This window comes from Vicugna pacos, chromosome X, assembly GCF_048564905.1.
Source record: "Vicugna pacos chromosome X, VicPac4, whole genome shotgun sequence".
NCBI lineage: Eukaryota > Metazoa > Chordata > Mammalia > Artiodactyla > Camelidae > Vicugna > Vicugna pacos.
In genome coordinates this window covers 20,882,699-20,907,810 of record NC_133023.1, presented here as the reverse complement: position 1 = coordinate 20,907,810, position 25,112 = coordinate 20,882,699, and the positions used below count along the sequence as shown (strand labels likewise).

Here is a 25,112-nt window from a genome sequence, read left to right as displayed (position 1 = left end):
GAGAAGCTAGTATAAATGCTATAAATGTCAAATCAAACATATATAATGAGAAAAATTTGGGAAGTATGGAAAACACAGGTGTAAAGAAGGAAACATGATAATTCTAATGTCTTCCTTTAATAGGGATTTATTTTCTAGAGGTGAGATATTAAGAAATGCAAATTCAAGTACATTGTTTAAATTTTAAAAAACAACCAACAGAAAAACTAAAAAGAATACTGTGTGAGGACAGGTGGGAGGTAAAGTAAAAATAATACATCTTCTACTTTCCTAGAGTAGAGGTAATAGAAACTGTACACAATTTATATTTGGCAGATAAAACAATATTTGAAGTTATGCTGATTACCTTAAGAACCAAATTAAAAACCCGTTAACCATGGATGACCCTAACTTGTGAGTGTGTAGGTGTGTGTGTGTGTGTGTGTGTGTGTGTGTGTATGTGGTGTGAAAAAAAAGAGACTTTTATTTTTAAAATTTTAGTCTCTTCTGTAGTATTTTATTTTCTTCAACATATGCATTTATTTTCTTCATAATAAAACATAATTTAATAAAGTTTGAACTTACTAATAATGTATCAAAAAAAATCTTAATTAAAACCATGTGATACCAGTCCCATGATGAACTAATGGATTTTGAGATAAAAAGAGAAGGTCCTGATAAGGAGTCTAAAAGAGTGTTAGGGAAAAGAAGTTTTATTAAGTAAAAATTGCCAGAATACTTAGAAAAGTAATAAATATAGAGCTATTTCTCATGAAACAAATGTGAATATTTATATTTTAATGTGAGGAAAGATTTTCTGTGTATGAACACAATGGCAGGTGACAGAATGGTGAATGTTGTTAAATGTGGTTTTTTAAAAATACCATAAACAAAATAAAAAGCAAGTACAAACACATAAAATATATTTTTTAATCAAAAGGATGCTATCATTACTAAAGAAGACAGAAACTTACTTTATAAAGCAACAGAAACTTTCATATAAATAATCGGAACATGAACTGACAATTTTATAAAACAATATGGATGACCAGTAAATATATGAAAAAAGATTCAATATCAGTAATGCCCACATATTTTAAAAATGCCATTTAGGATCAGTGGCAAAGTTAAAATTATAAACACATTTTTGGCAGTGAGCATTCTTTTCACTTTTTTGGTGGGAGTATATATAAGCATTACCTTTCTGAAAATCCATTTGTAGTGAAATTTTAAGAACCTTAACAAAGGCATTTCTCATCAGTCCTGTGAAATACAAAGAAATGCAGTCAAAGACATGCACAAAATGGTCATTATATTATTATACTATTTCTAATAGTAAGATAGTGCAAATAGCTTCTTCAAGAAATGAAAATGTTTAAATAAACTAAGAAAAATCTATCTTCTTAAGAAAGTGGAAATTGGAGCAAGGATTAAGTTGCTTAAATATCACTCAAGAGGTGTCAGCCCAATGCACTGGAGTGAAGGAAGAAAGCAAATGAGTTAAGATCCAAAGCAATGTCAAGCATTTGCTAGTGTTTCAAATAAACCACAGAGACGGAACAGATGATTCTGGAAGCACGTTTCCTTAGCATATGAGATCTTTCTGGAAGGGTAGCCAGCCCTGGGAATGAGTCACAAAAGGAAGAAAGGAGGGGTACTTGTCTGCCCTCCTCTCTTCTCTTTCTTATTTCCTACTGGACAAAGTCCACCTCAGGGTGGCTAACCCCCCGCCAACTTGGTAACCACTATGGGAGCTAGGTTCTGCTCTTCACAATGTATTGTTTCATCCAAGTTCAAAAAGGAGGTGCATGATCTGGAATGGCTTGGCCAGCAGCTAGGAAAGTGAAAGAAGGGAATGATCAAGGAAATATGAAAAAGTATACAAGGTTGGAGTTTGAGAATAATCTAGATGAATAATGATCATTATAATCAAATTTTCTACAAATAATGGCTCAGAAATGTTCATGGAATTATTTTAAATTTTAGAAAGGCAGGGAAAATGGCTATAAGTGTACTAGGAACCCAAGATCATGAGATAGATATATGAATAGAGAGAAAAATAGACTGATGAACAGATCAATAATCTAGAAGTAAATTTACTACCAATATGTTACTTTCTGTGTAAAGTGATTTTTAGCTTATTTTTCCCAAATAGTGCCTGCAATGTTAAAAAATTTTACCATGACTTTGTGTTAGTTTTATAATTAGAGGAAACAAAAAGCATATATATATATAAACATAACTAAAGATGTTACCATGGGATCTGATTTCACTAAATTTTAATAAATTATCTTTCAAAATACATATTAAATTTCAGGAAACTTCAGATACCAGAATAAAGACTACATGGGGATGCATAAAATATAGAGTTTAAAAAGCCAGTTGATGTGACAGATGTTCCTTTTCATCGTGTCAGATGAAAATAACATTATACCATTTTTAGGAAGTATTTTTTGGGTAAAGCTCAGTAAATAAATTATTTATGTTAGTTTGGCATATTAATAAATAAATTATTTCATGTTTGTGGTCTCAAGAACCTTTAAAAACACAAAATAAGATCATTTGTCATTAGTAGTTATGCTTTCAGTAAAATAATTTCTGGTACTTTGAATTTAGATTATATAAATGAACTGGAGAAAATTCAAGAGCGTTGAATAAAGGTGTATCGTAATATAATTTACTTTTAGATGATGATTGGAAAAGGGGACCAAACATTTTAGCGTTTTTATAGTTCAGCCAAATCTATATTCTTCCACCTTTACTCTGATCACATTTGCACAAAACTAAGCTTTTAAACAAAACAAAAGCTAGCCTTTTGCTGTTATGCTTTTGAAGTTAGATGGAATTTTCAAATGTTAGTAAAATCTTCTAAAGTTTGGTTACAAATGTTTCTTTTCTTTTCTTTTCTTTTCTTTTCTTTTCTTTTCTTTTCTTTTCTTTTCTTTTCTTTTCTTTTCTATTTGTTTGGTTTGTTTTCTGAAATTTTACCAGCACACCATGAGCCCTAGGTAATGCTTTTGAAGCATAAGAAAAACGGATGAGTAACAAAAAGAGGAATCATCATAATAGCAAATATTTAAAGAACACTTTATAATTGCCAGCTCTAGTTGTCAGCACTTTACACACACTAGTAACTCATTTTATAAGATTGAGAAAATTCTAGGAAGTGAATATTATTATTATTGTTATTCCCATTCTACAGATAAATAGCTAGTAAGTGGTATATCCAGTATTTAACCTAATGAAGACTGGCTCCAAAGGCTGTTATTAACCATTATAATACATACTACCAGTCATTGTCATTTAGGCAGTTGCTGTAAAATCAAAATTATACATTTCATAGAAAATATTCTGCCATGAAGAATCTCTTCTATTTCTCTCTGGTGCAGATGCCTAATTATAGCTGACTGTTTATGTTACAGATATCTACGGAGTGGAGATCATACATCTGCTTTATGGTCCTCCTTTCTATGAAGTACTGCCCGAACTATGAAAAAGAAGTAATGATGTCGACTTGCCTTATTGCCGTTTTATTTCTTAGTACACTTTTCATAGGTAATGTTACTAAATATTATAACCTTTTAGTCTTTTGGTTTTACTGTTCCAAGATTTAATTCCAGAACATGTGACACTGATATAGACAAATTTAGCAATAATATATTTACAGTTTACACAAATTTTGAAATTTCAATTTACTATTCATTTCAGAGAAAGAAAACTTAAAATTTTCATGTTTTTCCTAAAGTCATACATTTTACTACCAATAACATATAAACTATCTAAGAAGGTGTGTAAATTTTACTTATGCAATAAATAAAATTACAAGTTTATAATTATAAATTATCATTAGATTATAAATTTATCAATGGTTAAGTATAGTGATAATTTCAGAAACTAATGTTTGGTAATTCTTTTTAATTTAAATGCAGAGAGGAAGATAAGATTGAAATAAAGAGATAGAAGTAAAACAAAACTTCCAGAGACTGACATGGCACTCTCATCTTCAGTATAATCTGACTGGGCAATGGAAAAAAATGGAAAAACTAGGTAAGATCAAATAAAACTGGTAACAAGTGCAGAGGGAAAGAAAGGACCAATAGTACATTTTGCTTGAACAGTAGCAGAAAGGCCTTATGATTGCTTACTCAGCTTTCTAAGTTTTAAAATAAAATGAAACACATGTAGACAAAAATAATCCAGGAAGTATTCCAAAAGACCCCCAGTAGAGTAAATCAATGAGTAGTGTTTGTATTCCTGAAATTCCTGAAATTAAGATTAATAACAGTAACACTGGAAGAAGCAAATATTGGACTTGTCAAATTAAGAGATAAACTTCTTGAAGAATCAAACTTGACAGCTTGGTATACCAGATTGGGGAAAAAAAACCCCCACAGTTAAAGTTTCATTCTTTTACTATATATTTAAAGTATTGAATATTATTAAATGTTCACTATCACAGTACTACTTCATGATAAATATAGCACAATATATTGATTATTACCTTATTGTTGGGTATTTAGATTTTGTCAAATTTTTCTTTTATTATGCTAGGATAAACATCTTTGAACCTAGGTCTTTCTCTGTATCTCTGATCATTTCTTTAGGTCACAATCCCAGAGGTTTACTGAGATACGTAATATAGATGATATTAAAGTAATTAACAGTGGCCAGTCAGAAGAGTAGGCTATGACATAATTATCATTTTCTGAACAACACAACTTAATCGTGCAAAAAAAATTATCTGGTATTCTGATTTTCTCTCTAGTTGAGTCATTTAACTTGGAAAACCTCATTGTTGAATTTGCAATTTTCACTTGATATATCTTCACAAACACTTTTCTATGACACCAGTGGTGACTACACTGACTCTGAAGCTTCTTTTTTTTATGTGTTTTAAAGGGTTCTTAATTATATTTTTTTATAGAATATGTCTGTCACTTGTCAGGCGATGTGATTAAAGGCAGAAAAAAATTGCTTATTTGCTTGATATAGAGCACAGCATATTCTAAGCTAAAAACATGTTTGTGACTAAATTCATGTGCTATAAACTGCTCATCCTAAGAATAAAATTATATACTTTATTTGTATTTTATCGTATTTTTATTAAATTTAGAATGCAAATGAGACCTGGTTATATTTCAGTATGTATGCCTTGAAATTAAGCTGTCAGTCCTAAAACTAGTGACACTGTGCACTGTTTATAAAAAACATGACACTCTGGTTAAAAGAAACAAAGCTAAGCAACAAAAACAAAAAGAAAAACTCTCAAAGGCCATCACACTGTTGAGAATAAAATCCAAACTCCTATCCATATCTACAACACTGCCCCTGGCTACACAAACTGGCTCCTGGACCTCTCTCAAGTCCATCTCCTGTCACTCTTGCCTGTTCCCCCTCTTCCCAGTACCTTTATTTTTCTCACCATCCTTGTATCATTTGTTCCCTCTATGAAGGTATTTCCTCCAGATAGTCACATGATTCACTCCCTTCATTTTTTTTCAGAGCTCCTGAAAAAAGGCCTTCCCTGACTACCTCCTTCATTTTCTAAACCTTCACATGACTTTTTTTTTCTATAGCATTTCCCTGTACCTGACATTGTGAAATGTGTATGCTTCTTTATTGTCCTCCTTCCTAATGAAATCTAAGCTTCATTAGGAGAGAGACTTTTTCTTTAATTGAAGTAGAGTTGATTTACAATGTTGTGTTAGTTTCAGGTGCACAGCAAAGTGATTCAGTTATACACACACACACACACACATATACACATATTCTTTTTCAGATTCTTTTCCATTGTACATTATCACAAGATATTGAATATAGTTCCCTGTGCTATACAGTAGGTCCTTGTTGTTTATTTTATATATAGTAGTGTGCATCTCTTAATCACAAACTCATTTATCCCTCCCTCCCCTTCCCCTTTGGTAACTATAAGATTGTTTTCTATGTGAGTTTATTTCTGTTTTATAAATAAAGTCATTTGTATCACTTTTTTAGATTCCACAAATAAGTGATATATGATATTTGTCTTTTTCTGTCTGACTTACTTCCCTTAGTATAATAATCTCCAATTTCATCCATGTTGCTGCAAATGGCATTATTTCATTCTTTTTATGACTGAGTAATATTCCATTTTGTGTACACACACACACACACCATATCTTCTATATCCATTATCTGTTGATGGACATTTATGTTGCTTCCATGTCTTGGCTATTGTAAATAGTGCTGCTATGAACACTGGGGTGCATGTACCTTTTCAAATTAGAGTTTTCATCTTTTCTGGATATATCCCAGGAGTGGGATTGTGGGATCATAAGGTAGCTCTATTTTTTTGGTTTTTTTAGGGACCGCCATACTATTCTCCATAGTGGCTGCACCAAATTACATTCCCACCAACAGTGTAGGAGAGTTCCCTTTTGTCTACACCCTAGAAGAGAGACATTTTTTTGTGAACCACTGTACTCCCATCACCTGGAACACTGTTTGTCACATAATAGGTTCTCAATATACATCAAAATAATAATACAGTGCATTCACTGCTGGGGTCCAAATCTTTATATTCTCCATGTGAGATTACCTAACACTCAAAATTTGTCTAAAGAGATGTCAACTTTGTGTTTGAGTGTTGGTTGTGGATATGTGATATGGATAAAAGAAATCAGTAAGGTATTGCATAGAGGAATGTATGTAATCAAGTGATAAAAATATTCAAAATTTTAATATAATATCTTTTAATTGATAACATCTTTTGTATGTTGGAAACATACAGTTAAGTTACTTATTAAATTTTTACTGATTATTTCCCTGATAACTATCCTCTGTGTCCCATACCACTTTCTGCCCCTACCTACCTCATTCAAATGCTTAAGTTCATTGCTTCCCAGGGAAAGAATGAAAAAGCAGAAAAGAGACTTCAAGTTTCTTCTGGATGTAGATACCTAAAAACTAAAGCCCTTAGGTAGAGAACATGTTGCTCATTGATGAAAATGGGAGAAAACCATAAGAATGAGCAACATTTCTTCGTTTTCTTAATTTTCTCTGCATAAACTTTCTTCCAAGTTTGAGGCTGGGGAGAAAACAATAGAATGATACTCCAAAAATATAATAACCAGTACAGGTTTCCTATTGCCCTATCAGGCACATATGTGGAGTTTTCAGTGGCCATACCACTAGTCTGTTCTAATTCTTTTGCATCTTTAAGTCCCTGTGAACTTTGATCAACTCTCTAAGAAAAGGAATAAAGCCCCAAATGACTGAGAGCAAGTATCTGCTACTCCAGTAGAATGGATGTCTTAAATAAAATTTAAGTGATTAAGAGAGAAAAATTAAAAGAATTGCAATTTTTTTTGCACAACTAAGCTCTATATACTGGCTACCCACACTATGTATATACCCAGTAGCAGATTTTCTATGAGAATAATGAAACTTACACATCAGGATCTCTCCATTGCACATGTCCCTGGGTTTCTAGGAGTGCTTAAAATTGTAGCATGTTCTGGAAGTCTGTTTATACAGAAAGCATTTCTCTATGTACATTTCTAGAAATTTGTCTAAAGAGATGTCAAAGGAAATGAATCTGAATTATTGAGGATCCAGCAATTTGATGTGGTTTCTCTTTTCATTAAAAAATATATACACACCTTTGAACATTATTATAAAGAGAATTTTGTATGCTCCTTAGTTTGTACACACCTTAGGTTCATATTGTACGCACCTTAGTTTCCACCTAACCTGGGTCCACTCTTATATGTGCTTGTATATATGTATAACTTTAGAAAAATACACACCAGGCTGATGAGTGCCTTGACCTTGGGAAAGTAATTATGGCAGACCAAGTAGAGAAGGGTTTTTCAAATTTCACCTCACATACCTTCATAATTTTTTACTACACTGTGCTTTATATTTCTTTTTAAATTCCCCGACAAAGAGAAACAAGATTCTCATTTCTTTAAAATAACTTAGCTTCCAATGAAAACTGCCAACATAAAACAAAATAAAAAATGAAACCAAGTGTTTGGATTTGTTGGTGAAGAAAAAAAATGCCACATCTTTCTCTTTTCTATCACAGCAAATTTCTATAAAGGCAACTATTATTTTTATTTTTAGATTTTATTGACGTATAACTTACATATCATAAAATTCACACATTGTGTCAATTCAGTGATTTTTTTCAGTGAATTTATGAATGTGTGTAACCAGCAGCACAATCCAGAAATATTCCCATTACTCCCCAGAATTCTCTTGAGCTGTGCCCAATCTGTAAATTATTATTATTATTTTAAAATGTGTTTATCTAAGAACCGTTGTCTTCACTTGTTTACTCATTACTATTCTTACCTCACTTCTTTTGACTTCTGCCACACCACTCATTGAACCTTTTCTTGCTGTGGTCACTAATAATAACTTTTTTCTTGTTAAAATCGATGGATGTTTCTCCACTTTTATCTTGATCTTTCAGCTATCCTTGGCACTGTTGGGAATTCCTTGCTTTATGAAATACTCCTGGCTTTTGTGGCAGTGAGTTTACACAGTATCTATTCTTCCCTTTCCTTTCTCCTTACAAATAGGAACTCTTAAATTAGATGTGACCATGTGATCAGCTAAAATATATAAATTATCAAGGCCACTTGCATTTGGGGAGGTGATAAGCTGTAAGAAGTTACTTAAGTATTTCAGAGAAAGATTTTGATTCCTGATACAGATGTTCCCTCCTCTTGCTTTCCACATTTTGTCCTTCCTGCCTGGAACACAATAGCTAATTGAAGTGTTTTTTCTTTTTCTTTTTTTTACTGAAGTATGGTCAGTTTACAGTGTTCTGCCAATTTCTGGTGTATTGAAGTTTCATAGGTCATCTCCTCACCATGATAAGAATGACACAGCATAAAGGTAGGAGTTGCGTGGGATTTTTAAGGGCATCTGCTAGCCTTTATAACAGCTGTGAGCTACTTCCTTTCTTTGGACTTGAGTGAGAGGAAACAAAGTTGCATCCTGTTTAAGCCCCTGATATTTTGGTTTTCTCTTACCAACATCTGATTACAATTACTAACTAAAATAGCTTAGATGGCTTTTCATATTTTGAGCCTATAGTAATGATGCCACCTGGAAAAGTCTTTGTAGAGAAAGATTAGGGATGTTATCTGGTGAATTCATCTCTGAGAATACCCTGTGATATGACATCCTCTTCTAACTCAGAGAAGGCAATTTCAGATTGGATTGGTTTGGATTTTACAGACCACAATTCCTTACATAAGGACAGACTGGTGTACTATGGCAGTAAGCAAATTTGTTTAGAAAATTAAAGGTACTATTTGTACTTTAGGATTATGGCCCTGGGGAGGAAATATCTTTTGGCTATCCAAGACATCTGCATGAAGTTCTTTGAAGAGCTCTGCTCATTCACCCTTCCTTTCTCTTTTCCTTTTTTCCTTCCCTTCTCCCTCCCTCCCTCCCCTTCTTTCTCCTTCCCTCTCTCTTCCTCCTTCTTCTCCTCTCCTTTTCTCTCATTCTCTCTCTCTTTTCCTGGATTCATTAATAAGCTCAAGAGAGCATACAGGTCATGACAGAAGAGGAGAGCAATTTTCACTTTTCTCACTTCATAATATAGATTCTTTTCATTGTTTTAAACCCAATGAAAAGATATATTTTGGCTGTTATAAAAATATCTAACAGAAACAAAAGCATAAAGACGGTAAATGGTATCAGAAAAGTTTCAAAATATGGTTTTGTGTTTATAGTGTGAGGATATGAATGATTGCTAAAATTGTTGATAAGGGGAAGTGCCAAGATGGCAGAGTAGAGAGACTCACAGCTTGCCGTCTCCCATGAATACACCAAGAATTACATCTAAAATTGTTGATGAGAGTCAAAACTGAAACAAATACATGGAGGGCAACTTAGAAAGGAATAACAAAAGCCTTAACTTACATGTATCACTGTGCCCAGCGACGCTATTTCTGTAAATTTATCCTAAAAGAACAATTTTGCTGAAGCGTATTTGGAGGAGCACCTTGTATCAAAGTTAAAATCCTGCTTAGCTGTTTTTCTTGTGTACCCACCAGGCAGTGTATCAAGATTGGGAGATGGGGGAATAGCACTCCCTTTCATAAAGCTTAACAGATACCTTGTTGTTTACACAATTAAAAGTGTTTATAATAGTTAAAGCCCTTAGCTACATCCTGTGTTTTTCTCTGCATCTACCACAAATTGGTTTGTTTATGACCTAGTTTGATAATTAAGGCTAGGGACAAATTTCCTCCTATATGCTTTACAGTCATTAATAGAATGGCTGCCATACTTATTTTTCTAGGAAAAAATGATAAATGCAAAATCAAATAAATCTGAAATCCCATTTTCATTAATTATATGGGGGAAAAGCAACTATCCATAATTAGGCCAGAGGAAATATTTAATATGAAATTTTGATATCTTTTATTAATCATAAAATCACTCAAAGAAATAGCAATTACATGGGGTGATTCAACGTTTCCTTTAAGTAAGTTTTCATAAATCTTTTAAACTTTTTTTCATATATTTAAAAAATAGTCATGTTTTGTGAATGATACTTCTGAAAGTGATTAAGTTTATTATCTTCAATATTTTGCCAAAAAAGCGAGTAAGAAAATTTGGGAATGTAGCATGACCTGGGAGTTCCTTTTTCTCCCGTGTAATAAAAGTATATATGAACAGTTATTCCAAAAGACCATTATTTATACACACCACCAACCTTCTTCCACATGATCTTCTGAAGTTCTTCAGGGAAGTCCTATCAGCCTCAAAACACAAGATGCAACCTTGCCTAAAGCTATAAGACTCATCAGGTTTCCTAACATTTGAACAGTGTGACTCCCTAAGAATTTCAATTCTGCATTATCCTCTCCCTTTTCAGACATCTTCTTGAGGTCTTTAAATAAAAATGATGCCTCGGGGTGAATTGCCACAAGTTCAGCACTTTGCTCTTTCATTGTGGCTATCTAATCTAGGAGCTCAAAATCTCCTAGAACTTTCTAAACATGGGATGCCCAGCCTCAGCCTGTTCAGGTGATTTTTTTTTAGCACCCCAAACAAATTCAACACGCTGACATTTTTCTTGTTTGCACTGATGAAACAGACACAGCTCATTTTTTTTGGCCTGCTTCCACTTGCTTGACTCCTCTTATTTTACACTTAAAAGGTAATTTTCACTTTATCCTTTGCAGATTTAACATCTTCATACAATTACCCTTTAAAAAATATTTTTTAGCATGTTCTTTTGACTATAATGGTATGATCAATTGTATAAAAGAAGACTGAGAAAACACCAACAAATGGAGATCCTCATTGTTGTCTCATAGGCATGAAATCTAATCTATTATTCGGCACTCTGAAGCCAAATAAATGATCAATATAGAGCAAATGTTAACCTATTTTCTTGTCCCAGTGCTCCCTGCAGTTTCCCACTTCACAATAGTAGGGAAGGGTGATGCCTATCTTTTGGGGGTCATGACCATCATATACATTAGGTTTATAAGTATTTTCTTCATTAAAAATCACAATAGGAGAAGTTATGAGTATGTTCTTCATAAAGTAAAAAACATGTAGATCAAGTGAATCATTGGTATATCTTGGGTTGTTTTCATGAAAGGATGGTGGGATTTCAGAGTTTCCTGATGAGCATTTGGAGGAGCACAGTGACAAGAAATATGTAGAATTTCACAATTTAAAGTGTTAGTGTTGCTAATCATGAAATTTCTAAAAATCCCCAAAAGAGACAAAAATGCGAATGGTTATGCCAAAAAATAAGAAGTCTTTAGTCTGTCATGCTAATTATTCTATTTAATAAAGGAAAATATTTGCAGTGATGGTATCGCAAAACAGAGAATTGTTAACATATGGGTCTAGGGGCTAATAATAAAATGCTATGTGTAAGAAAATAACGCACAAAATTTACCCCCCAAAATCTACAATTCTGCTGGAAAATTTATGGAGTGCCCATGGTGGAACAGAGTCAGTAAAGGAATACTAAAAGACATAAAGCAAACTAGATCACATGTACAAGGCATACTTCATTTTCTTCCTTTGGGGATATTGCATTTTTTACTAATTGAAGGTTGGTGGCAACAAGTCTCTTGGTGCCATTTTTTCAACAGCATTTGCTCAATTCATGTCTCTGTGTCACATTTTGGTATTTCTAACAGTATTTCAAACATTTAAATTATTATTATATTTGTTATGGTGATCTGTAATCAGTGATCTTTGATGTTACTATTATAATTGATTTGGGGTACCATAAACTGCACCCATATAAGTTGGCTAACTTAGTAAATGTTGAATGTGCTCTGACTGTTCTCCCGGGCAGTCCCCCATCTCTCTCCCTCTCCTCAGGCTTCCCTATTCCCTGAGACTCAGCAATATTGAAATTAGGCCGATTAATAACCCTAATAATAAGCCTCTAAGTGTTCAAGTAAAAGGAAGAGCCTTGAGACGAGCCCTGACTGACACCTTGATTGAAGCCTCATGAGATACTCTGAGTTAGAGGATCCAGTTAAGACACATGTGGGTTCCTAACCCACAGAAAATACAAAGTAAAAAAACAAAGTTTGCAGTTTTAAGTCACTAAATTTTGAGCTAATGTGTTTCACAGCTATGGATAACTAATTTCAGACCCCCTGTGTGTAACAGAAAAAAAAGATATGTGTGCTCTTTTATACATAAAATGTATTTTGCAAAAAGGTTCAAGGAGTTGTTGACACTAGTGACCTCCAACAACAGAGTATGAAAAAGTGGGGAATTAATTTAACCTTATACTCTATACTGTTCTCAACTGTTTGGATAGTTTATCATGAAAATGAATTAGTTTTTAATCATTGTAATAAGATAAATAGTTAAAGTAACTTTTGTTTTAATGGGAAAATTATAACTAACATTACATACCATTTAGTAAAGAATGAGGACACTATATATTAAAACCTATGGAGTGTGGCCTAAGTCACACTCAGAAGAAATTTTATAGAGTTAAAGGGATTTTATTCAAAAAATAAAAATCAAATATAAAGAACAAAGTTTTCTCTTTAAGAAAAAAAGAAAAATAAAGAAAACCGGAATAAATTGAAATAAAGCAGGCATAAATATAAATGCAGAAATCAATGAAGTAGAAGATAAACCATTCAAAATAAACAAACACACACCAGTAATCTTACGTACACTAAAACCAATGCCTAGCGCTGTGGAAAGATTGATAAAATATGTAAAAACTTGGCAAATATAAACAAGAGAAAAGAGTCAAGGCACAAATATACACCAAGAATGAAAAAATGCCCATGATTACTGATGAGAAGCATTCCCATTAGGTAAGGGGAATTTTGTTAAAAACCAACAAGGTTATGCACCAGCATCACTACCATTCAACATTGTTCATGAGGTCCCAGCAAATGCAAGAAGTGATGAAGGAGAAATAAGAAATACTATAATGAGTGCAAAATAAAGAGTAACTGATTGTGATTTGATAGCACATACAGACAATATGAAAGTATCTCATTAATAAATGATTGGAACTAATATGAGAGTTTAACAGTGTGGCTATTTACAAAAAGCTGTGTATTTACAAAAAGTATGTGATTGCTGCACTGAATTTTAAGAACAGTGGTTTATTGTCTTTTCTCTAATATAGCAATTGCCCAAAGTGGCTTCTAATTTCAGTGGACAATTTCATCCTTTTGCGGGGCGCGGGGAGAGGAACAAGAATTATTCATTCATTCATTCCAACTTTATTGAAGAATAATTGAAAAATGTAATTGTGTGTGTATATATATATATTCCTCCCCCCCCCCCACTTCATAGGGAAAGAGAGGATAGAGTGAGTCTGCTAAGGAGACTCAAAACTTTAATGCCTTCCTTTATGGCATCCAAAACTGTGTTCCTATTCAGCTGGTGACTGAATGAGGGCCCTTGACTAACCTACATCAGTACTTCTGCAAAGCAGAACATTTACCCCAAAGCCAGGCTATACACCAGGCCAAAAAAAAAATCACTTTTTACTCTCAAATTGTGTGTTCGGTTTGGGGGTGAGAAAGAAGGGTTCTTGAAGAGGAGGAACTCCTTGAACAGCTCCTAGAAGTTCACTGTGTGATTCGTGCTGCCCTCAGCCTGTGCTCTTTCTTCTGTGAACACACTGGGCTACAAAACCAGCCCTATGGTGAACCAGGGGTGTACACACCCAACTGGGGAAGGAGATGAGGGAGCATCAGTAAAATCTCACCTGCACCTTCACGAAAGTGATTCTTCAAATGTTTTGAAAGCCCCTGCTTGAATATCTGGGGCACCTAGAGTGTACAAAGTGATGATTTGATATTCATATATACTGTGGAATGATTACCAAGATCCAGATAATTAATGTATATATCATCTCAAATAGTTCACTCTTTTTTTGAGTGATGAGAATGCTTTAAATATACTCTCTGCAGCTTTCAAATGCATGATACCCAATACCATATTATTAACTGTATTTACCATGCTGTACTTTTTGGATTGTTGTTAGAGGACTCTATATTTATTTATTTTTTATTGAAGTATAGTTGATTTGGAATGTTGTGTTAGTTTCTGGTGTACAGCATAGTGATTAAGTTTCATATATATATATATATGTGTGTGTGTGTGTGTGTGTGTGTATATATATATATATATTTATATATTCTTTTACATAATAGGTTATTACAAGCTATTGAATATAGTCCCCTATGCTATACAGTAGGTCCTTGTTCATAATGTACTTTAGATCCTCAGAACTTATTCTTATAATTGAAAGTTTGTATCATTTGACCTATATCTCCCCATTTCCACTTCCCAGCCCCTGGCAACCACTAATATATGCATTGGTGCAGCTCAGCCGTGAGAAGGAAGGAAATCCTGCTGTTTATGACAACATGGGTGAACCTGGAAGGCATTATGCTAAATGAAATAAGCTAGACAGAGAAAGACAAATACTGTTATACCACTTGTTTGTGGAATCTAAAAAATTTTTTTAAAGCTAATTGCACAGAGACAATTTCAGCCTTTAATAATGATCCCATTAGACCTCACTCTGTGCTTTAAAACATGTCTAGACTCACTTAGAAATTGAGGCACTGTTTTGCTGATTTTGTTTATACACCATCATGGACTGTGTTGGAATGGTTATTTTCTCCTGTCAGGTCACCTAATAATCATTACAGAGATTTCTCAGGTTTTTGAAACTGTTTTTCTGAAAGGGTAGGAGAGCATGGCTCTCCACGATGGTACTCTGCAGAGGGCTTCTTCCTCGAAAACTCTAGGAAGGGCCTAGATTTGCGTAGCACTGAAGTTGTAAGTGCTCTCTCTATGTACATGTATAAATATAATCAACAGAAAGTTTTATAAACATTTTGATAGCAATTGCAAATTCCAGATTGGATCTTAAATGAATTTGACTTGACACTGCACAGAAATTATGGATCCACGATAATGACTGTTAGCTAAATCAGAGAGAGGCACTGCTTTTGTTTCCAGTGGAGTGAGGTTTTGCTGCACATTGTTTTTTATCCACTTCCAAGCTACATTCGAATTTCAGATAGAATGTCACTAATGTGATGACCAAGGCACATTTTTTTAGTTACAATTTTATTTTCAAAACTCTAAATTCCTTTAAAAACTTATATTCCCTTAGGAAGTTTATTTTCTACTTTTTGAGAAAATTAGGTTCAGTTGTCTTCTCTCTTTTCAAAACTGCAGAATTCCCTCCTTCAGGGGTCTAAACTGATGGCCTTACCTCATATTTTACAGGACAGAAAGTCAAAGCAATGACCAAGCTCCCCATACCCATCTTCACACCACCAAACCTGTCAGTTTTCTTGATTGAATTCAGAACTTCAGGACTGATCCTGGAAAGGGCATTCCTCCACTCGTTTCTACAGCACATCTCCTCAAGGGCCTGAATCCTAGAGTTTTCCACAATTCTCTACATCATTCCTTTCTTTCTCACACCTAGATGTCTACTGTCCGTATAATTTTTCTAATATCCTTTATCTTAAGAATGAAGTATAGCAATGATCCCTTAATTCTATATCTTATTCCAGCTATCACTTCATTTTTAGAATACTTCATAGCAAAACGTCTGGAAAGACTTATCTACACTTAACATTTTACTTTTTCTCCTCCTGTGTATGCTTCAACTAGTACAAATCTGGCTTGCACTCTACCTCTGTTCTAAAGATGTCCATAAAATTTTACTTACTGCAGAGATAAGTTTCCTGTTAAATGATCAGTGGTTTGAAGAAAGCAGCTATGCATGAATATTTTGTATAGTTCCTAAATACTAAGTACTTTACAACTTAGTTTGGTGAAATGTCTCCCTTTAAGAACACTTCTTGCTTTCAAGAATTTACTAAATGTTGTCCTTTAAAATTTCATCTTTATTTCAATTTACCACTTTTTATTACACTTTTATTAGAAGCAACTTACCAGAAGCACAGCATCTAACAAAACAGTCTAAGAAATGATGAAAGAAAGAACATTTTCAAAAGGTCACAAATAATGAAAGTTACTCAGCATGAATCACAAAATAAGCAGAGACTTGAAAAACCAAGGGAACTGAATTATTTCTACTGATATGATAAACATTACCAAATTATTATGGATACTGAAGTTAGAGATTTTTATCATGGATTTTTTTGATGTTTAATAGTTTTTTTGTTTTTTGAAATAATTTTAGACTTATAGAAAAGTTCCAAAGATAATACAAAGAGTTTCCACATACCCCTCAGTCAGTTTCCACTAATGTTAACATCTTACTTTATCTTGGTTATATTTGTTAAAACTAAGAAACTAGCCTTGATTAATTACTATTATCTAACCTGTGTACTTTATTCAGATTTTACCGCTTTGTCCACTAACATCCTTTTTCTGTTCCAGGATACCAACTTGCTTTTAGTCACCATGTCTCCTTAGGTTCTTCTGATCTGTGATAGTTTCTCGGTCTTTCCTGGTTTCCTATGACCTTGAAAGTTTTGAGGAGTACTGGCTGGGTATTTTGTAGAATGTTCCTCAATTTGGGGTTGTCTGATATTTTCCTCATGGCTAGACCGAAGTTATGGGTTTTTTCTCGTAGCATACTGGAGGCATATGATATCCATGTGACTTTATCACTGGTGATATTAACCACCATCACTTGGTTAAGTGGTGTTTGGAGGATTTCTTTACTATAAAGTTATTCTTTTTCCTCTTCTTATATTCTGTTTTTTAAACACAAGACACTAAATTCTGCCCATACTCAGAGCAAGAGGGGAGTCAAACTCCATCTCTTGATGAAGGGAGTATCTATTTGTGATGTTTGGAATTATTTGGTAGAGAGATTTATCTCTTATCCCCAGTTTATTTATATCAGGGTGGACTCATGATTTTTTATCTAATACTTTAGGTTATAATGTCATACCACATTATTTGGAATTTTTTTGGTCAAGTTGTTCCAGCCTTGGCCATTGGGAACTCTCTGTTGTTTCATGTGTCACTTTGATATACCCTTATCCCTCTTCCTTTCTATCTGAAACTACAAGATGCTCCAGGTTTATTTTGTATATACTTTGTCCCAGCAGGTGCCAACTAAAGTTTTTATCAGACATTTCTCCAAGGATCCCTGGTTCCTTTTATTGAAGAATAGTATTAGAAATCAAGATCTGGGTGCTGGGGTGCTCATTATTTCTGGGGTGTCACTACTCCCAGGGCCTCTCAGTGGAGAGAGCTATGAAATATATGTTAGTATCCTAACCCATGCATACACACATTTCTATGATTATTTCTGCATTTATTCATCTTTATATAAATTATGCTAACCTAATTGTGAATTCATACTGCTATCTCCACCTACCTCTAATTTGGTACTGCAGGGCTTGTCTAATCTTCCTTCCTGGCTTATCTATAACCTCCCTCTCTGACAGTAAGAAACCTGGTTTTCACCATCCATCATCCATGTATTTATTTATTCAACTGGGGACATATATGTAAAACAGATTGAGAATTATTGCTTAACCTGATTCCTTGTGAGAAACAAATTTGCCAACTAGAGTATAGTTTTGTATACATTTCTTTTGTGTTTAGCCTTACAGTTGCCTTTTAAAACACCATTTGACAAAGTTATTTAGCCAGCTTCTTTTCCTCTCACTTGCTTCAGTGAGGCTCTATCATACATTTATAATGGAGTTAGTTTCATTTGCCATAGTGTGTATTCCATTCTGAGGTCCCCTGACAGCCTGGCTGAATTTCTTTTAGTTTGCATATATTAAAGTTTACTCTTTTTGATATACGATGCTTTGGGTTTTGACAAATGCATTGAATCATATATCCACCACTTCAGTACCATACAGAGTAGTCCCATCACCCTAAAATTTTACAGGGATTTTTTTTTGAGAAGAAACTGCTATGAGAAAGCACATGAAACAAAATCTTCCCCCCAGGTATTTGGTTTTATCTGATGATGGTGTTAAGGTAAATTTATTTCCATATTTCTAGAAACTTTTTAAAAACTTTGCAGATACACTTACTCACCAAGAATTCATAATTGCAAGCTTTTAAAATATTCATGAGTGTGACTATCAATTACCACTCACTAATCTCAGAGTATAACATCTAAGGCCCAAACAGTGTCTCTTACTTAGAGAGCAACTCACTGTGTAGAAAAGGGAGGCTACTCTGTATGATCCAAGATCTTAATGACTCTGTATCATTGATCTCAGTCCCTCGCAGTGTTGGTCACACCTGTCAGCTGAGAAAGATAGTCCCTAGAGTATCTGGGTCATTGTAGCTTTGCAGCAGGATAATCAAAAGAACCAGTCATTCAGGCTTAGCTGTCATTTGAATTTGATTCTAGACAGAGATTCATAAGCGACAACCTTTTCAGCTAATGTCATCCAGATCAATGTGCAGCTGAGTCTAGAAGTACTGTCCCTACCGCAGCACCTACTGTTTTTATATTTTGTATTTTACTTTTTGTTTTTCTTTGGTTCATTGTTGTTGTTTTGTTTGTTCTCCTCAGAGGCCTACAATTCAATTTCAGGGGCTTGAGTTGCTAACATGGCTGCCATATAGCTGACAGAAGTCCAAGGTGAGAATACAGCCACCTTAATACATGAAAGGTGACCCTTAAATGTCATCATTGATAGAATCTTGAGATGTGGGTTGTCAATTTCTATTGTCAACTGAACCAAATGACCATGCATCAAAACAATGATGCTATGTACCACTATTTGTTGGATTAATTTAGTTGTAAATTGTATTTGAGCCCCTACTCTGCACCTTTTTAGTTCAATGATTTTGGAAAGTTAACTTCTGTGAACTTTAGTTTCCTGTCTTCCATTTTACTATGGTTTGTATGTAGAACAACTGATAAACTACACTTCAGTATACTTGAGGGGGTATATATGTATCTTATTTCCATAGATGGTTGCTTATATAATGGGGTTAGAAATAAAAAGGCTGCTGAAGCTAGGAAAGAAAAATTAATAACCCTGTACTTTGAATAAAGCAACAGGATAGGAAACTTTTCAACCTTTTCCAAGTGCAAACACCCAAAACCCCTAGTTCTCTCTAGAACACAGCTAGAGAATAGTGTACTAAGCTCCCTGTGAACCTGGACTGTCATACATCCATCTCTGAACTATCATTGTCCAGTAAAGAAATATCTATTAAGTGTTCCCTAAGGCTTTGAGAACTAAATCTAAAAATCTAAACCTCTCATTTTACTGTTGAAGAGATTGAAGTCAAGGCAGATTAAGACTGAAATTCAGAGAGATTGATCACAGAATGGCTGAGGTCCAGTCTATTGTAAATTTATTGATTATGCTTTTGGCTCACAACATGGTAGAACGAGCACTGCTGAAAGTCACTGTTGGACTAACAGAACTCACCAAAATGTTTTTGGCCTGCCATTTAGCAATCAGGCTCCATTATAATTTTTTCCATCTCTATTCTTTTCCACACCTGTCCTTTTAAGGAATGGCTGCCAGAAGATGTCTTTTTAAAAGTATAGTTTGGCATCTGTCACAACTTAATGCAGTTAAATTCTGTGCATAATTAGGAGACAATTATAATATTGCATAAAGGCCATGAGGGCCTACACAGAACTATTCTGTAGAAATTCCATATTGGAATGAAAATAATTGGTGTGGAAAAATGAATTTAAAGGTACAGTTTTGCCTTATTTGATAGTGTTGTTAGCTTTGCCCGTCATCTCATGGAACGATGTTAGTGATATTTTATTGCTCTCTTCTATATACTAGTAGGACCAATATTTGCATAAATTAAAATGGTAACAATTACTTCTATTTTCTGGGACCTACTCTACCAGCTAGATTTCCACCTATAATCATACCTCATTTTTCAGATTATTTGACTCCTGCCTATCTGTTGATAGATATGTTTGTCTTAATCAAGTCCAACCTTTCTCTTTAGAAGACTTTTATTCCTCCAAATGGTAAATTGTCCAAGTAATCAGAGGACTTAACTCAATCCAAAGTAGTTAGGGGTGATTGTATCAGTCAAGGTTTTAACAGAGTAACAGGAACACTGGGGGTGATATGCATGTAACAGGTAACTTATAATAGGAACCTGATAGAGTGTAATTGTGGAAGCTGGTTAAGCAGTCTTCATAAGGCTTTTGTCTTTGCTTCAGGTGCTGGAGCCTGAAGTCAGCACAGCATTCAGGAAGGAGAGGTGGATGTGAAGTGAGGGGAGCAAGAGTAGACTGAAGTCCATGAGGAATAACTGAAACCCACAAGGATAGGCTGGAACTCATGTTGATCTTTCACTGCCCCCAAACCTCCAGGTTTGAGGACATGGATGCCGTGCAGAAGTGGACACTTTTTTTTATGGAGCTGGTCAAGCTGAAGAAGGATAGGAGGGGACACTGGTACAGCTGTGGGCCTGGCTACTGCCTCACAGGAAGGTAAGCCAGCAGGTGAGTAATAATGTGCCCCTGACCCTACTTTCTGAGCATAAAGCAAATACGGTTACTACTTTACCTTTGGCTTCCAAGTCTCTCTCCGGCTGCCTCTTGCAGCACAAGCAATCTCAGAACCACACAGTGGGATGTGAAGAAAGTTGTAGTTCACAGTACAAATCCCCCACAGAGGTAAACCTGTTTCTAAACAGCAGGTGAAAAAGTAACTGGATAATTAATCTGCTCTTGCCATTGATTGTTCTCTCTGCCTCTCAGTGTCACCAGAAATTCCAAGTGTTTTTTCAGTGTTTTGTTGATGTTGCTGCTAGTATACATCCCACCCAGTTGTGCAGAGTTGCCCCAAACTTGGGATTCTAGCTCCTAACTCTACTCTCTTTACGTCTTGTTTTAAACCGCAGTGCTTGGTTCAAACTCATTGGGTTCTTTTGGGACTTTTAAGGTCCTTTCCTGACAGCAGACCTTAGTAGGAGCTGCCATAGGCTCCCAGATACCCAGGCAGTTGTCCCTAACTTTGAATCTCAGTGAATAGGAACTTGGGTCAAATTATTTTCCATTCCAAAATCTAATCTCATTATGTAAATTTCTCAGCCTGCTCTTGAGGGGCTAGAGATAATATCCATTTTAAGGAGTATTATCAAAGGAAAGCCTCTGCCAGACCGCAGAATGTTTTATCACATCCTTCTTTCCCAGCAAATATCTGCAAAGAAGGGTATGTTATACTTCACAAGGGTGTTGGGGTGGAACACAGGCCTCTGCATTCACTTACACAAATAGCAGGTGTGAAACAAAAATAACTATTATTATTGAACAGTAATTGGACATCCAGTACCAAAACTTTATTAAATAAGGCTTAAAACAAGATATTTTTAACAGCAACTTAACTCCTATAAACAGCTGAAGAAAATTTTTAAGCAATGCATGAATCCCTAATGGTTATTTCTTCCAATAATATCAAAGTTATCTGTAAGCATAAACAACTCTTTATTGTAACATTAAGTTATTATTTAAGTTAGTTTAAGTATGTATTTTCAAATATTATGAATTCTTACATTCCTGGCTGGTAACTTATAGGAGATATTTGTCCCAAGAGGACTTCCTGGAAGGTAATCCTGTGGGAGTTCTCAAGCCATGAAAATTCAAGAGACTTAACAGTGCAAACTATATAACATCATGCGATTAAATTTAATTCTTACCACCCTCCATGTGCTCAAATTAAATAGTATTAACATATGGACTCAGAAAATGTGAACAACCCAAGTTATTTACTGTGTAAGGATGAATTATATTGTTAAGAATTTATCTACCCAACTCTTCCCTTTTCCTTTTCTGTGAGACTGAGTGTGTGTGTGTATGGCCATGTCCGTATTCACGAACAAGACCATGGTGTGCTTTATTGTACTTTTCTTTTAAAAACTAAACACATTTGTGAAATTTTTGTGTCAGTTGAAGAACTTAATCTTTATAATAAACTACTAAAGATGAAAGAAAAGGTGCCATTTTCAGTGTCAGAAATAAGAAGATAGATTCAATAAGGCTATTAATTTTTTCACCAGAATTAGGAACATTTAGAAGTCAACCATAAGAGAACAAAGGAAAAGAGGCATAAATAAATTCCTTATGCATTCACAAAGCTATAAGAGGTGAAGAGAGAGGAGTTAAAGAATCCAAGTGAGAGGAAAGGAATGAGGGAGGAAGAATGTGAAGCAGGAAGGAGGGAAGGTAGAGGAAGGAGATGAAAGAGGCTGTTTTTATTGGAAATAAAGGACAAAAGGCAAAACCATTAAACTAACTATTAAACTTAAAGTCTGGCCTTCTGAGGTGCCACCGAGTTGGAGTGACTTCAGGATGGCAGGCACTGCACCCGGTCTTGATTCTCTTCCTCCTCGGGTGGATTTAAGATAGCGGCAGACTCATCCGAGTCTTCATCCATGGCCCCAACTCCAGGGCCTCTCCAGCGTCGGTGATGACCTCTGTGTGTCAGGTGATGCATGAGGTACCAAAGCATGTGGCTGTCATACATGTCGATGTGGTGCAAGCTGTCTTCATCTCGTTCTTGTTTGTTCTTCTTAATAATATTCTTTAACCCAGTAAGCGTGTTGGTAGCTTCAGCTGCGGGTGCCCAGATCTTAGCACCATGATCTAGGCCACTGGTTGCCATCACAGGCAGGTAAGGATGGGGTTCAAGACAGTTTATGGTCCCTCCTTTATCTCCCTCCATGAACTGAACAATCTGGCAGGATGATTTCTCCCAGAGAAAGATGTGGCCGCAATCACTACCGCTCACCACAAACTCGCTTCTGGGGCCATAGAAATTGACACCTTTGACTGTGGCATTATTTCTGTGCCCCTTGTATCTTTTAACATACTGGGCTCCATCACAGTGAGAAGAGTTGAAAAGATAAATATCTTCATCATTGTAACTGGCCAGGAGCTCTGTGCCATCGTAACTGTACACAACGCAGGTGATGTTTGCTTTAGAATTACAGTTGACCAGGTGATGAGGACAGAATTTCTTGAATACGCCATTATTCTCATTCTCATCAATTTTCCTCTGGTCATAAATTCTGACAAACTGATCTCGCCCACCCACTGCAAACTGGTAGACATTGGCAGGATTTACACAGATTGTATATAGCCCTACTTTCTTCTCCTTCTCTTTTGTTACCACCACTTTTGAAGCAGGCTGGCCTTGTCTGAGATCAATGGCAAAGACAACTGCATCTTCACCTGAAGTGAGGAACTTAAAAGGGGAGTCTGGCTCCAGAGCCAGCTTGTGGGAGGCTCCCCTGTGCTGGGCCACACGCTTAGTATTCTTGCAGTGCGGTGCAGTAGACAGCTCTGCTATGCGTACTTGCCCATCACGGGCACATGTGGCCAGGATGGAATCCCCACAGTTGGGAAGGAACTTGGCCTGAAAAACATTATTTCTGTGGCCACTCTCAAAGTTCAGTACTGGTTGCTGATGCACCCAGTCCCACAGAATCACTCTAAGGTCATCACTGCTAGTGGCCAGCCAGGTACCACGCTGGTTGAAATGCACAGTATTGACACAACCATTATGGCCTTCAAGCTCATACAGCAGGTGGAAACGCTGCACAAAGACTCTTGCCCCACAGGCCTCATATACAAAGCGGGCACTTGAACCCAGCTGCCGCTGGCGAAGAGCGTTAAGGACTTGCCAGCGAGGACGGGGTAGGGCAGATGTCTCAGAAGACACCCAATCCTCCAGGGCCCGATCCTCAGCCGATAAATACTGATTGTGGTTAGGCTCATTGCACGGTACCTGAGGCTGCTCTTCTGTCGATTCTTCCTCCTTGTTTTCCTCTCCTACTTCTTCTAAGCTGTGAGGGAATTGGTTTCCATCACTGATCAAGAAATGGTCAGCGTCTACCATGCGTTCAGAATCGATGGAACTTTCTGCATCTGTGCCGGAACCGCCAGCATTTCTGGTCAATCTCAAGTTCATTTCAGCGTCTGAGCAAGTCTCCCTCACCGCCACCGCTCCTGACCGTTCCTCAGAGCGATCGGACAGGCTTCTGTCCTCTAAGTCCGGCAGGGCATCTGTGCTGCGTACGTTGTCAGACATCTTAAAAGATGCTTGCTGTTGTCGGTCGGAAGCGAGTAAAAGTCCTAGAAGTCTGAGGAAGGGAGTAGGCCCATCCTGAGTGAAGACAACCCGGCCGAGAAGGCACGCCTAACGGTTAGACGCCAACCGAGTAGGCCAAGCGCGAGGGGAAATGGCTGGCTAAGGCCGTTCCAAGTATGGGAGCTGGTGAGGTTCAAAAGGCTTCGCCGCATCTCAGTCTCGCGGTACTTCGCGAACGCTTATACTTTTCCAGAACCTGAGCCCCGCCCCCGAAGCCTTGGAAAATGTTCTTATTACAGAACCATCAGCAAAAGAGATCCTCCTTAGGCAAAACTGTTATCATAAGACGCTCAGTGTTCTGCTTGAAGTTAATGTACAGTATTGAAGAAATAGGGAAGCGCGATGAAAGATTGCTAAGGTCCCCGAGCTAGTGAGTTTCTATGCAAGAAATATCTTCAGCAAATCAAATAGCTTGAGGGAAACCTAGAGAACTCTAAATGGTAAAAAAGACATAGGGTTGATAGGTAAAATACATGATGACTAGTTAATTGCATTTTAGATTAAAAAATGAATACTTTTTTAATATGAGTAGATCCCAAATACTGCACT

The 25,112-nt window shown here is 35.8% G+C and overlaps 1 pseudogene; it reads right to left on the bottom strand.

The window, feature by feature from the left end:
* Positions 1-21,731: 21,731 nt before the first annotated feature.
* LOC102541862 (DDB1- and CUL4-associated factor 8 pseudogene) lies at positions 21,732-24,624 on the bottom strand (annotated as a pseudogene).
* Positions 24,625-25,112: the final 488 nt, after the last annotated feature.